The sequence below is a fragment of the Ascaphus truei genome, chromosome 12 (assembly GCF_040206685.1).
Source record: "Ascaphus truei isolate aAscTru1 chromosome 12, aAscTru1.hap1, whole genome shotgun sequence".
NCBI classification, from domain to species: Eukaryota; Metazoa; Chordata; class Amphibia; order Anura; family Ascaphidae; genus Ascaphus; species Ascaphus truei.
This window is the reverse complement of record NC_134494.1, coordinates 20,947,165-20,961,980: the sequence shown is the minus strand read 5'-3', so window position 1 is coordinate 20,961,980 and position 14,816 is coordinate 20,947,165.

Here is a 14,816-nt window from a genome sequence, read left to right as displayed (position 1 = left end):
GGAGTGGGGTGTGTGTATGAGATGGAGGCAGTGGGGTGTGTGTATGAGATGGAGGCAGTGGGAGCGGGGTGTGCATGAGATGGAGGCAGTGGGAGCGGGGGGTGTGTATGAGATGGAGGCAGTGGGGTGTGTGCATGAGATGGAGGTAGTGGGAGTGGGCTGTGTGTATGAGATGGAGGCAGTGGGGTGTGTGTATGAGATGGAGGCAGTGGGAGCGGGGTGTGTGCATGAGATGGAGGCAGTGGGAGCGGGGGGTGTGCATGAGATGGAGGCAGTGGGAGTGGGGTATGTGTATGAGATGGAGGCAGTGGTAGTGGGCTGTGTGTATGAGATGGAGGCAGTGGGAGTGGGCTGTGTGTATGAGATGGAGGCAGTGGGGTGTGTGTATGAGATGGAGGCAGTGGGAGCGGGGGTTGTGCATGAGATGGAGGCAGTGGGAGCGGGGTGTGTGCATGAGATGGAGGCAGTGGGAGCGGGGTGTGTGCATGAGATGGAGGCAGTGGGAGCGGGGTGTGTGCATGAGATGGAGGCAGTGGGAGCGAGGTGTGAGCATGAGATGGAGGCAGTGGGAGCGGGGTGTGTGCATGAGATGGAGGCAGTGGGAGCGGGGTGTGTGCATGAGATGGAGGCAGTGGGAGCGGGGTGTGTGCATGAGATGGAGGCAGTGGGAGCGGCGTGTGTGCATGAGATGGAGGCAGTGGGAGCGGGATGTGTGCATGAGATGGAGGCAGTGGGGTGTGTGCATGAGATGGAGGCAGTGGGAGTGGGGTGTGTGCATGAGATGGAGGCAGTGGGAGTGGGGTGTGTGCATGAGATGGAGGCAGTGGAAGTGAGGTGTGTGTATGAGATGGAGGCAGTGGAAGTGAGGTGTGTGTATGAGATGGAGGCAGTGGGAGTGGGGTGTGTGCTTGAGATGGAGGCAGTGGGAGTGGGGTGTGTGTATGAGATGGAGGCAGTGGGAGTGGGGTGTGTGCATGAGATGGAGGCAGTGGGAGTGGGGTGTGTGTATGAGATGGAGGCAGTGGGAGCGGGGTGTGTGCATGAGATGGAGGCAGTGGGAGTGGGGTGTGTGTATGAGATGGAGGCAGTGGGAGTGGGGTGTGTGCATGAGATGGAGGCAGTGGGGTGTGTGCATGAGGTGGAGGCAGTGGGAGTGGGGTGTGTGCATGAGGTGGAGGCAGTGGGAGTGGGGTTTGTGCATGAGATGGGAGGTTTGGGGGGAGATGCAGACCTGGAATTCCTTATATTACTTCTGGCCTTTCCTACTGATGTTTAACTGAGGGACCTGCAGAGCCTCGCTCCATTAACCCCGTCACTTACAGAGACCTGCAGACCATCACTCAATCCCGTCTAAAAACGTTTGCTTGCTGAAGTTTATACTCCTGCAGATCTCTAGTAGGGAACAGGTTATTGGAAAAATGCTCTGCGGGTCCCTGTAACACGCGGATGCTCTGCGGGTCCCTGTAACACGGATGCTCTGCGGGTCCCTGTAACACAGCGATGCTCTGCTGGTCCCTGTAACACACGGATGCTCCACGGGTCCCTGTAACACACGGATGCTCCGCGGGTCCCTGTAACACGGATGCTCCGCGGGTCCCTGTAACACGGATACTCCGCGGGACCCTGTAACACACGGATGCTCCGCGGGTCCCTGTAACACACGGATGCTCCGCGGGTCCCTGTAACACGGATGCTCCGCGGGTCCCTGTAACACACGATGCTCCGCGGGTCCCTGTAACACGGATGCTCCGCGGGTCCCTGTAACACACGGATGCTCCGCGGGTCCCTGTAACACACGGATGCTCCGCGGGTCCCTGTAACACACGGATGCTCCGCGGGTCCCTGTAACACGCTGATGCTCCGCGGGTCCCTGTAACACGGATGCTCCGCGGGTCCCTGTAACACATGGATGCTCTGCGGGTCCCTGTAACACGGATGCTCTGCGGTCCCTGTAACACACGGATGCTCTGCGGGTCCCTGTAACACACGGATGCTCTGCGGGTCCCTGTAACACACGGATGCTCTGCGGGTCCCTGTAACACACGGATGCTCTGCGGGTCCCTGTAACACACGGATGCTCTGCGGGTCCCTGTAACACACGGATGCTCCGCGCCCTGTAACACACGGATGCTCCGCGGGTCCCTGTAACACACGGATGCTTCGCGGGTCCCTGTAACACACGGATGCTCCGCGGGTCCCTGTAACACAGGGATGCTCTGCGGGTCCCTGTAACACAGGGATGCTCCGCGGGTCCCTGTAACACACGGATGCTCCGCGGGTCCCTGTAACACACGGATGCTCCGCGGGTCCCTGTAACACACGGATGCTCCGCGGGTCCCTGTAACACACGGATGCTCCGCGGGTCCCTGTAACACACGGATGCTCCGCGGGTCCCTGTAACACACGGATGCTCCGCGGGGGGTCCCTGTAACACACGGATGCTCCGCGGGTCCCTGTAACACACGGATGCTCCGCGGGTCCCTGTAACACAGCAATGCTCCGCGGGTCCCTGTAACACGGATGCTCCGCGGGTCCCTGTAACACGGATGCTCTGCGGGTCCCTGTAACACGGATGCTCTGCGGGTCCCTGTAACACGGATGCTCCGGGGGTCCCTGTAACACGGATGCTCCGCGGGTCCCTGTAACACACGGATGCTCCGCGGGTCCCTGTAACACACGGATGCTCCGCGGGTCCCTGTAGCACACGGATGCTCCGCGGGTCCCTGTAACACACGGATGCTCCGCGGTTCCCTGTAACACAGCGATGCTCTGCGGGTCCATGTAACACGCGGATGCTCTGCGGGTCCCTGTAACACGCGGATGCTCTGAGGGGGCCCTGTAACACGCGGATGCTCTGCGGGTCCCTGTAACACACGGATGCTCTGCGGGTCCCTGTAACACACGGATGCTCTGCGGGTCCCTGTAACACACGGATGTTCTGCGGGTCCCTGTAACACGGATGCTCTGCGGTCCCTGTAACACAGCGATGCTCTGCGGGTCCCTGTAACACACGGATGCTCTGCGGGTCCCTGTAACACACGGATGCTCTGCGGATCCCTGTAACACACGGATGCTCTGCGGGTCCCTGTAACATAGTGATGCTCTGCGGGTCCCTGTAACACAAGGATGCTCTGCGGGTCCCTGTAACACACGGATGCTCTGCGGGTCCCTGTAACACACGGATGCTCTGCGGGTCCCTGTAACACAGCGATGCTCTGCGGGTCCCTGTAACACACGGATGCTCTGCGGGTCCCTGTAACACGGATGCTCTGCGGTCCCTGTAACACAGCGATGCTCTGCGGGTCCCTTTAACACACGGATGCTCTGCGGGTCCCTGTAACACAGCGATGCTCTGCGTGTCCCTGTAACACAAGGATGCTCCGCGGGTCCCTGTAACACAGCGATGCTCCGCGGGTCCCTGTAACACACGGATGCTCCGCGGGTCCCTGTAACACGGATGCTCCGCGGGTCCCTGTAACACAGCGATGCTCCGCGGGTCCCTGTAACACACGGATGCTCCGCGGGTCCCTGTAACACACGGATGCTCCGCGGGTCCCTGTAACACACGGATGCTCCGCGGGTCCCTGTAACACACGGATGCTCCGCGGGTCCCTGTAACACGCGGATGCTCCGCGGGTCCCTGTAACACGCGGATGCTCCGCGGGTCCCTGTAACACGCGGATGCTCCGCGGGTCCCTGTAACACAAGGATGCTCTGCGGGTCCCTGTAACACACGGATGCTCTGCGGTCCCTATAACACAGCGATGCTCTGCGGGTCCCTGTAACACACGGATGCTCCGCGGGTCCCTGTAACACACGGATGCTCCGCGGGTCCCTGTAACACAGCGATGCTCCGCGGGTCCCCTGTAACACACGGATGCTCCGCGGGTCCCTGTAACACAGCGATGCTCCGCGGGTCCCTGTAACAGACGGATGCTCCGCGGGTCCCTGTAACACGGATGCTCCGCGGGTCCCTGTAACACACGGATGCTCCGCGGGTCCCTGTAACACACGGATGCTCCGCGGGTCCCTGTAACACACGGATGCTCCGCGGGTCCCCTGTAACACGGATGCTCCGCGGGTCCCTGTAACACACGGATGCTCCGCGGGTCCCTGTAACACACGGGTCCCTGTAACACACGGATGCTCCGCGGGTCCCTGTAACACACGGGTCCCTGTAACACACGGATGCTCCGCGGGTCCCTGTAACACACGGATGCTCCGCGGGTCCCTGTAACACACGGATGCTCCGCGGGTCCCTGTAACACGGATGCTCTGCGGGTCCCTGTAACACGGATGCTCTGCGGGTCCCTGTAACACACGAATGCTCTGCGGGTCCCTGTAACACGGATGCTCTGCGGGTCCCTGTAACACGCGGATGCTCTGCGGGTCCCTGTAACACGCGGATGCTCTGCGGGTCCCTGTAACACGGATGCTCTGCGGGTCCCTGTAACACGGATGCTCTGGGGGTCCCTGTAACACGGATGCTCTGCGGGTCCCTGTAGCACACGGATGCTCTGCGGGTCCCTGTAACACAGCGATGCTCTGCGAGTCCTTGTAACACAGCGATGCTCTGCGGGTCCCTGTAACACACGGATGCTCTGCGGGTCCCTGTAACACGGATGCTCTGCGGGTCCCTGTAACACGGATGCTCTGCGGTCCCTGTAACACAGCGATGCTCCGCGGGTCCCTGTAACACACGGATGCTCCGCGGGTCCCTGTAACACACGGATGCTCCGCGGGTCCCTGTAACACACGGATGCTCCGCGGGTCCCTGTAACACACGGATGCTCCGCGGGTCCCTGTAGCACACGGATGCTCTGCGGGTCCCTGTAACACACGGATGCTCTGCGGTTCCCTGTAACACAGCGATGCTCTGCGGGTCCCTGTAACACACGGATGCTCTGCGGGTCCCTGTAACACAGCGATGCTCTGCGGGTCCCTGTAACACACGGATGCTCTGCGGATCCCTGTAACACACGGATGCTCTGCGGGTCCCTGTAACACGGATGCTCTGCGGGTCCCTGTAACACACGGATGCTCTGCGGGTCCCTGTAACACGGATGCTCTGCGGGTCCCTGTAACACGCGGATGCTCTGCGGATCCCTGTAACACGCGGATGCTCTGAGGGGGCCCTGTAACACACGAATGCTCTGCGGGTCCCTGTAACACACGGATGCTCTGCGGGTCCCTGTAACACACGGATGCTCTGCGGGTCCCTGTAACACACGGATGCTCTGCGGGTCCCTGTAACACACGGATGCTCTGCGGGTCCCTGTAACACACGGATGCTCTGCGGGTCCCTGTAACACACGGATGCTCTGCGGGTCCCTGTAACACGGATGCTCTGCGGGTCCCTGTAACACGGATGCTCTGCGGGTCCCTGTAACGCGGATGCTCTGCGGTCCCTGTAACACAGCGATGCTCTGCGGGTCCCTGTAACACACGGATGCTCTGCGGGTCCCTGTAACACAGCGATGCTCTGCGGGTCCCTGTAACACACGGATGCTCTGCGGGTCCCTGTAACACACGGATGCTCTGAGGGTCCCTGTAACACACGGATGCTCCGCGGGTCCCTGTAACACACGGATGCTCCGCGGGTCCCTGTAACACACGGATGCTCCGCGGTTCCCTGTAACACAGCGATGCTCTGCGGGTCCATGTAACACGCGGATGCTCTGCGGGTCCCTGTAACACGCGGATGCTCTGAGGGGGCCCTGTAACACGCGGATGCTCTGCGGGTCCCTGTAACACACGGATGCTCTGCGGGTCCCTGTAACACACGGATGCTCTGCGGGTCCCTGTAACACACGGATGTTCTGCGGGTCCCTGTAACACGGATGCTCTGCGGTCCCTGTAACACAGCGATGCTCTGCGGGTCCCTGTAACACACGGATGCTCTGCGGGTCCCTGTAACACACGGATGCTCTGCGGATCCCTGTAACACACGGATGCTCTGCGGGTCCCTGTAACACAGCGATGCTCTGCGGGTCCCTGTAACACACGGATGCTCTGCGGGTCCCTGTAACACGGATGCTCTGCGGTCCCTGTAACACAGCGATGCTCTGCGGGTCCCTTTAACACACGGATGCTCTGCGGGTCCCTGTAACACAGCGATGCTCTGCGTGTCCCTGTAACACAAGGATGCTCCGCGGGTCCCTGTAACACAGCGATGCTCCGCGGGTCCCTGTAACACACGGATGCTCCGCGGGTCCCTGTAACACGGATGCTCCGCGGGTCCCTGTAACACAGCGATGCTCCGCGGGTCCCTGTAACACACGGATGCTCCGCGGGTCCCTGTAACACACGGATGCTCCGCGGGTCCCTGTAACACACGGATGCTCCGCGGGTCCCTGTAACACACGGATGCTCCGCGGGTCCCTGTAACACAGCGATGCTCCGCGGGTCCCCTGTAACACACGGATGTTCCGCGGGTCCCTGTAACACAGCGATGCTCCGCGGGTCCCTGTAACAGACGGATGCTCCGCGGGTCCCTGTAACACGGATGCTCCGCGGGTCCCTGTAACACACGGATGCTCCGCGGGTCCCTGTAACACACGGATGCTCCGCGGGTCCCCTGTAACACGGATGCTCCGCGGGTCCCTGTAACACACGGATGCTCCGCGGGTCCCTGTAACACACGGATGCTCCGCGGGTCCCTGTAACACACGGATGCTCCGCGGGTCCCCTGTAACACGGATGCTCCGCGGGTCCCTGTAACACACGGATGCTCCGCGGGTCCCTGTAACACACGGGTCCCTGTAACACACGGATGCTCCGCGGGTCCCTGTAACACACGGGTCCCTGTAACACACGGATGCTCCGCGGGTCCCTGTAACACACGGATGCTCCGCGGGTCCCTGTAACACACGGATGCTCCGCGGGTCCCTGTAACACGGATGCTCTGCGGGTCCCTGTAACACGGATGCTCTGCGGGTCCCTGTAACACACGAATGCTCTGCGGGTCCCTGTAACACGGATGCTCTGCGGGTCCCTGTAACACGCGGATGCTCTGCGGGTCCCTGTAACACGCGGATGCTCTGCGGGTCCCTGTAACACGGATGCTCTGCGGGTCCCTGTAACACGGATGCTCTGGGGGTCCCTGTAACACGGATGCTCTGCGGGTCCCTGTAGCACACGGATGCTCTGCGGGTCCCTGTAACACAGCGATGCTCTGCGAGTCCTTGTAACACAGCGATGCTCTGCGGGTCCCTGTAACACACGGATGCTCTGCGGGTCCCTGTAACACGGATGCTCTGCGGGTCCCTGTAACACGGATGCTCTGCGGTCCCTGTAACACAGCGATGCTCCGCGGGTACCTGTAACACACGGATGCTCCGCGGGTCCCTGTAACACACGGATGCTCCGCGGGTCCCTGTAACACACGGATGCTCCGCGGGTCCCTGTAACACACGGATGCTCCGCGGGTCCCTGTAGCACACGGATGCTCTGCGGGTCCCTGTAACACACGGATGCTCTGCGGTTCCCTGTAACACAGCGATGCTCTGCGGGTCCCTGTAACACACGGATGCTCTGCGGGTCCCTGTAACACAGCGATGCTCTGCGGGTCCCTGTAACACACGGATGCTCTGCGGATCCCTGTAACACACGGATGCTCTGCGGGTCCCTGTAACACACGGATGCTCCGCGGGTCCCTGTAACACACGGATGCTCCGCGGGTCCCTGTAACACGGATGCTCCGCGGGTCCCTGTAACACGCGGATGCTCTGCGGATCCCTGTAACACGCGGATGCTCTGAGGGGGCCCTGTAACACACGGATGCTCTGCGGGTCCCTGTAACACACGGATGCTCTGCGGGTCCCTGTAACACACGGATGCTCTGCGGGTCCCTGTAACACACGGATGCTCTGCGGGTCCCTGTAACACACGGATGCTCTGCGGGTCCCTGTAACACACGGATGCTCTGCGGGTCCCTGTAACACACGGATGCTCTGCGGGTCCCTGTAACACGGATGCTCTGCGGGTCCCTGTAACACGGATGCTCTGCGGGTCCCTGTAACGCGGATGCTCTGCGGTCCCTGTAACTCAGCGATGCTCTGCGGGTCCCTGTAACACACGGATGCTCCGCGGGTCCCTGTAACACAGCGATGCTCTGCGGGTCCCTGTAACACAGCGATGCTCTGCGGGTCCCTGTAACACACGGATGCTCTGCGGGTCCCTGTAACACAGCGATGCTCTGCGGGTCCCTGTAACACAGCGATGCTCTGCGGGTCCCTGTAACACACGGATGCTCTGCGGGTCCCTGTAACACACGGATGCTCTGAGGGTCCCTGTAACACACGGATGCTCCGCGGGTCCCTGTAACACACGGATGCTCCGCGGGTCCCCTGTAACACACGGATGCTCCGCGGGTCCCTGTAACACACGGATGCTCTGCGGGTCCCTGTAACACAGCGATGCTCCGCGGGTCCCTGTAACACACGGATGCTCTGCGGGTCCCTGTAACACAGCGATGCTCTGCGGGTCCCTGTAACACAGCGATGCTCTGCGGGTCCCTGTAACACACGGATGCTCCGCCGGTCCCTGTAACACACGGATGCTCCGCGGGTCCCTGTAACACGCGGATGCTCCGCGGGTCCCTGTAACACGCGGATGCTCCGTGGGTCCCTGTAACACGCGGATGCTCCGCGGGTCCCTGTAACACGCGGATGCTCCGCGAGTCCCTGTAACACGCGGATTCTCCGCGGGTCCCTGTAACACAGCGATGCTCCGCGGGTCCCTGTAACACAGCGATGCTCCGCGGGTCCCTGTAACACAGCGATGCTCCGCGGGTCCCTGTAACACAGCGATGCTCCGCGGGTCCCTGTAACACGGATGCTCCGCGGGTCCCTGTAACACACGGATGCTCTGCGGGTCCCTGTAACACACGGATGCTCTGCGGGTCCCTGTAACACAGCGATGCTCTGCGGGTCCCTGTAACACGGATGCTCCGCGGGTCCCTGTAACACGGATGCTCCGCGGGTCCCTGTAACACACGGATGCTCTGCGGGTCCCTGTAACACACGGATGCTCTGCGGGTCCCTGTAACACAGCGATGCTCTGCGGGTCCCTGTAACACAGCGATGCTCTGCGGGTCCCTGTAACACAGCGATGCTCTGCGGGTCCTTGTAACACACGGATGCTCTGCGGGTCCCTGTAACACAGCGATGCTCTGCGGGTCCCTGTAACACACGGATGCTCTGCGGGTCCCTGTAACACACGGATGCTCTGCGGGTCCCTGTAACACACGGATGCTCTGCGGGTCCCTGTAACACGGATGCTCTGCGGGTCCCTGTAACACGGATGCTCTGGGGGTCCCTGTAACACGGATGCTCTGCGGGTCCCTGTAACACACGGATGCTCCGCGGGTCCCTGTAACACACGGATGCTCCGCGGGTCCCTGTAACACACGGATGCTCCGCGGGTCCCTGTAACACACGGATGCTCTGCGGGTCCCTGTAACACACGGATGCTCTGCGGGTCCCTGTAACACGGATGCTCTGCGGGTCCCTGTAACACGGATGCTCTGCGGGTCCCTGTAACACGGATGCTCTGCGGGTCCCTGTAACGCGGATGCTCTGCGGTCCCTGTAACTCAGCGATGCTCTGCGGGTCCCTGTAACACACGGATGCTCTGCGGGTCCCTGTAACACAGCGATGCTCTGCGGGTCCCTGTAACACACGGATGCTCTGCGGGTCCCTGTAACACACGGATGCTCTGAGGGTCCCTGTAACACACGGATGCTCCGCGGGTCCCTGTAACACACGGATGCTCCGCGGGTCCCCTGTAACACACGGATGCTCCGCGGGTCCCTGTAACACACGGATGCTCTGCGGGTCCCTGTAACACAGCGATGCTCCGCGGGTCCCTGTAACACACGGATGCTCTGCGGGTCCCTGTAACACAGCGATGCTCTGCGGGTCCCTGTAACACAGCGATGCTCTGCGGGTCCCTGTAACACACGGATGCTCTGCGGGTCCCCTGTAACAAAGCGATGCTCCGCGGGTCCCTGTAAAACACGGATGCTCCGCGGGTCCCTGTAACACAGCGATGCTCCGCGGGTCCCTGTAACACACGGATGCTCTGCGGGTCCCTGTAACACAGCGATGCTCTGCGGGTCCCTGTAACACAGCGATGCTCTGCGGGTCCCTGTAACACACGGATGCTCTGCGGGTCCCTGTAACACACGGATGCTCTGCGGGTCCCTGTAACACACGGATGCTCTGCGGATCCCTGTAACACAGCGATGCTCTGCGGGTCCCTGTAACACAGCGATGCTCTGCGGGTCCCTGTAACACACGGATGCTCTGCGGTCCCTGTAACACACGGATGCTCTGCGGTCCCTGTAACACACGGATGCTCTGCGGGTCCCTGTAACACACGGATGCTCTGCGGGTCCCTGTAACACGGATGCTCTGCGGGTCCCTGTAACACACGGATGCTCTGCGGGTCCCTGTAACACACGGATGCTCTGCGGGTCCCTGTAACACGCGGATGCTCTGCGGGTCCCTGTAACACGCGAATGCTCTGCGGGTCCCTGTAACACGCGGATGCTCTGCGGGTCCCTGTAACACGCGGATGCTCTGCGGGTCCCTGTAACACGCGGATGCTCTGCGGTCCCTGTAACACGCGGATGCTCCGCGGGTCCCTGTAACACAGCGATGCTCCGCGGGTCCCTGTAACACACGGATGCTCCGCGGGTCCCTGTAACACGCGGATGCTCCGCGGGTCCCTGTAACACGGATGCTCCGCCGGTCCCTGTAACACACGGATGCTCCGCGGGTCCCTGTAACACGCGGATGCTCCGCGGGTCCCTGTAACACGCGGATGCTCCGCGGGTCCCTGTAACACGCGGATGCTCCGCGGGTCCCTGTAACACGCGGATGCTCCGCGGGTCCCTGTAACACGCGGATTCTCCGCGGGTCCCTGTAACACAGCGATGCTCCGCGGGTCCCTGTAACACAGCGATGCTCCGCGGGTCCCTGTAACACAGCGATGCTCCGCGGGTCCCTGTAACACGGATGCTCCGCGGGTCCCTGTAACACACGGATGCTCTGCGGGTCCCTGTAACACACGGATGCTCTGCGGGTCCCTGTAACACAGCGATGCTCTGCGGGTCCCTGTAACACGGATGCTCCGCGGGTCCCTGTAACACGGATGCTCCGCGGGTCCCTGTAACACACGGATGCTCTGCGGGTCCCTGTAACACACGGATGCTCTGCGGGTCCCTGTAACACAGCGATGCTCTGCGGGTCCCTGTAACACAGCGATGCTCTGCGGGTCCCTGTAACACAGCGATGCTCTGCGGGTCCTTGTAACACACGGATGCTCTGCGGGTCCCTGTAACACAGCGATGCTCTGCGGGTCCCTGTAACACACGGATGCTCTGCGGGTCCCTGTAACACAGCGATGCTCTGCGGGTCCCTGTAACACGCGGATGCTCTGCCGGTCCCTGTAACACAGCGATGCTCTGCGGGTCCCTGTAACACGCGGATGCTCTGCGGGTCCCTGTAACACGCGGATGCTCTGCGGGTCCCTGTAACACAGCGATGCTCTGCGGGTCCCTGTAACACAGCGATGCTCTGCGGGTCCCTGTAACACACGGATGCTCTGCGGGTCCCTGTAACACAGCGATGCTCTGCGGGTCCCTGTAACACACGGATGCTCTGCGGGTCCCTGTAACACACGGATGCTCTGCGGGTCCCTGTAACACACGGATGCTCTGCGGGTCCCTGTAACACACGGATGCTCTGCGGGTCCCTCTAACACACGGATGCTCTGCGGGTCCCTGTAACACACGGATGCTCTGCGGGTCCCTGTAACACGCGGATGCTCTGCGGGTCCCTGTAACACAGCGATGCTCTGCGGGTCCCTGTAACACAGCGATGCTCTGCGGGTCCCTGTAACACACGGATGCTCTGCGGGTCCCTGTAACACACGGATGCTCTGCGGGTCCCTGTAACACACGGATGCTCTGCGGGTCCCTGTAACACAGCGATGCTCTGCGGGTCCCTGTAACACAGCGATGCTCTGCGGGTCCCTGTAACACACGGATGCTCTGCGGTCCCTGTAACACACGGATGCTCTGCGGGTCCCTGTAACACACGGATGCTCTGCGGGTCCCTGTAACACACGGATGCTCTGCGGGTCCCTGTAACACACGGATGCTCTGCGGGTCCCTGTAACACACGGATGCTCCGCGGGTCCCTGTAACACACGGATGCTCCGCGGGTCCCTGTAACACACGGATGCTCCGCGGGTCCCTGTAACACACGGATGCTCCGCGGGTCCCTGTAACACACGGATGCTCTGCGGGTCCCTGTAACACGGATGCTCTGCGGGTCCCTGTAACACGGATGCTCTGGGGGTCCCTGTAACACGGATGCTCTGCGGGTCCCTGTAACACACGGATGCTCCGCGGGTCCCTGTAACACACGGATGCTCCGCGGGTCCCTGTAACACACGGATGCTCCGCGGGTCCCTGTAACACACGGATGCTCTGCGGGTCCCTGTAACACACGGATGCTCTGCGGGTCCCTGTAACACACGGATGCTCTGCGGGTCCCTGTAACACACGGATGCTCTGCGGGTCCCTATAACACACGGATGCTCTGCGGGTCCCTGTAACACACGGATGCTCTGCGGGTCCCTGTAACACACGGATGCTCTGCGGGTCCCTGTAACACACGGATGCTCCGCGGGTCCCTGTAACACACGGATGCTCCGCGGGTCCCTGTAACACACGGATGCTCCGCGGGTCCCTGTAACACACGGATGCTCCGCGGGTCCCTGTAACACGGATGCTCTGCGGGTCCCTGTAACACAGCGATGCTCTGCGGGTCCCTGTAACACGGATGCTCTGCGGGTCCCTGTAACACACGGATGCTCTGCGGGTCCCTGTAACACAGCGATGCTCTGCGAGACCCTGTAACACACGGATGCTCTGCGGGTCCCTGTAACACAGCGATGCTCTGCGGGACCCTGTAACACACGGATGCTCTGCGGGACCCTGTAACACACGGATGCTCTGCGGGTCCCTGTAACACTCGGATGCTCTGCGGGTCCCTGTAACACACGGATGCTCTGCGGGTCCCTGTAACACACGGATGCTCTGCGGGTCCCTGTAACAAGACGGGATTAACACCCAGATCCCCCACAGGACGGCACGCTTCAGCTCGCTTCTACTCCCGTTCATATGAATGGGAACTGAGGTGTACTAAAGCGTGGCCTCGTTTCGGGGATCCGGGCCCAAGGAAGCAATGCTCTGCAGCACAAAGGTAAGGAAGCAATGCTCTGCAGCACAAAGGTAAGGAAGCAATGCTCTGCAGCACAAAGGTAAGGAAGCAATGCTCTGCAGCACAAAGGTAAGGAAGCAATGCTCTGCAGCACAAAGGCAAGGAGGTAACGGAACAACTCTCAGTACATCTCCAGCAGGGGTTAATGGAGCCTCGCTCTGCAGAGACCGGGAAGGGCTTATTGGAGTGATGCTCTGCAGGTCAGAGACCGGGGAGGATTTAACGGCGCGACGCTCTGCAGGTCACAGACCGGGGCAAGGGTTAACAGAGCCACGGGGCTTTCCGGCAGGGAAGGGGTAAATGGCGCGCTGCTCTGCGGGTCACCAAAAAAGGGGAGATTCGATTTGCCCAGCAAGGTGTGCGCAGATCTCCAGCAGGGAAGCGACGGGGCGATGCTCTGCAGGTCTCTGGCTGGCGAGGGGTTAAACCTACTTTTTGCCAATGTTCGGCGGACTCCAGGAGGAGGGGAGGGGGGTTTGTGGGGGTTCAGTTCATTGAGAAAGCTTAAAACTTGAGAGCCCCCCCCCCCCTCCTTTCCCAACATGACACATCCCATCTGTCAGCCTCTGAAACACCAAAACAACACATGTTGGAGAAGGAGGAGAGGGGGGGAGGGGGGGGCAGGGGGGGGGGGGGGGGGCAGGGGGATTGTTTTTTAACTTACAGTAAATGTAAACTCTGAATAAACATTATGCTCTTTCCAAGGGATTCACTGCTCTCTTCCAGGAGCCCAAATCCCTGCTCAGAGCTGCCAACGCCACGGGCAACCCCCCCCCCCCCCCCGTCCCGGTCCCGAGGGGCTTGTAGTGCGAGCTGCGGTAGGTCACGCTGCCAACATTAGGCTGCGCTTATAGTGCCGGCGACGGCAGGCTACGGTCACTGGAAAAACCAAATGGAGACGGACTTCCAGCGATGGCGACCAAGCCGTCGCTCCGCGCTTGCTGTAAGCGCACGCGACGGCGGCAATGCATTCGTTTTGACGCGCTGGTCGCGTCGACGGCACTATAAGCGCAGCCTTAGGGACATTTCACCCCGCCCCCCCCTCTCCCCCCCCCCCCCCCAAAGATTTCAGGTGACAGCTTCAGGGGTCAGGACATGGCTACTTGTGCAGGCTCTGGTCTCTGCTGCTGCCAGGGTTACCCAACCCCAGGGGCTCAGGACACTTACAAAGAGTGATGGGGGGGAAGGATACAGAACGGGGTAGAGGGAGGACAGAAAGAATTGTAGGATTTGCTACATCAATAACCCAATTAATACGTTCCACCATAGGGAAATCCTTATTCTGTTAAGTGGGATTTTTTTGGGGGGGCTGAACCCTCAATTCCTGGACTTTTTCCTTTGTGCGCTGAACACAGAGCATGGTGCCCTGGGGTTTTTTTTTGGGGGGGGGGGGGTAAAGGGATGGGAAGCAGAGTTTTATGGTATTGCTGAATCCTAGGTCCGTAACTCCCAGTTTAAATACTGGTAAGTGTAACTGGGGCCAGTAACGTGTCAGGGTCTATGGCAATAATGAGGTTAAGT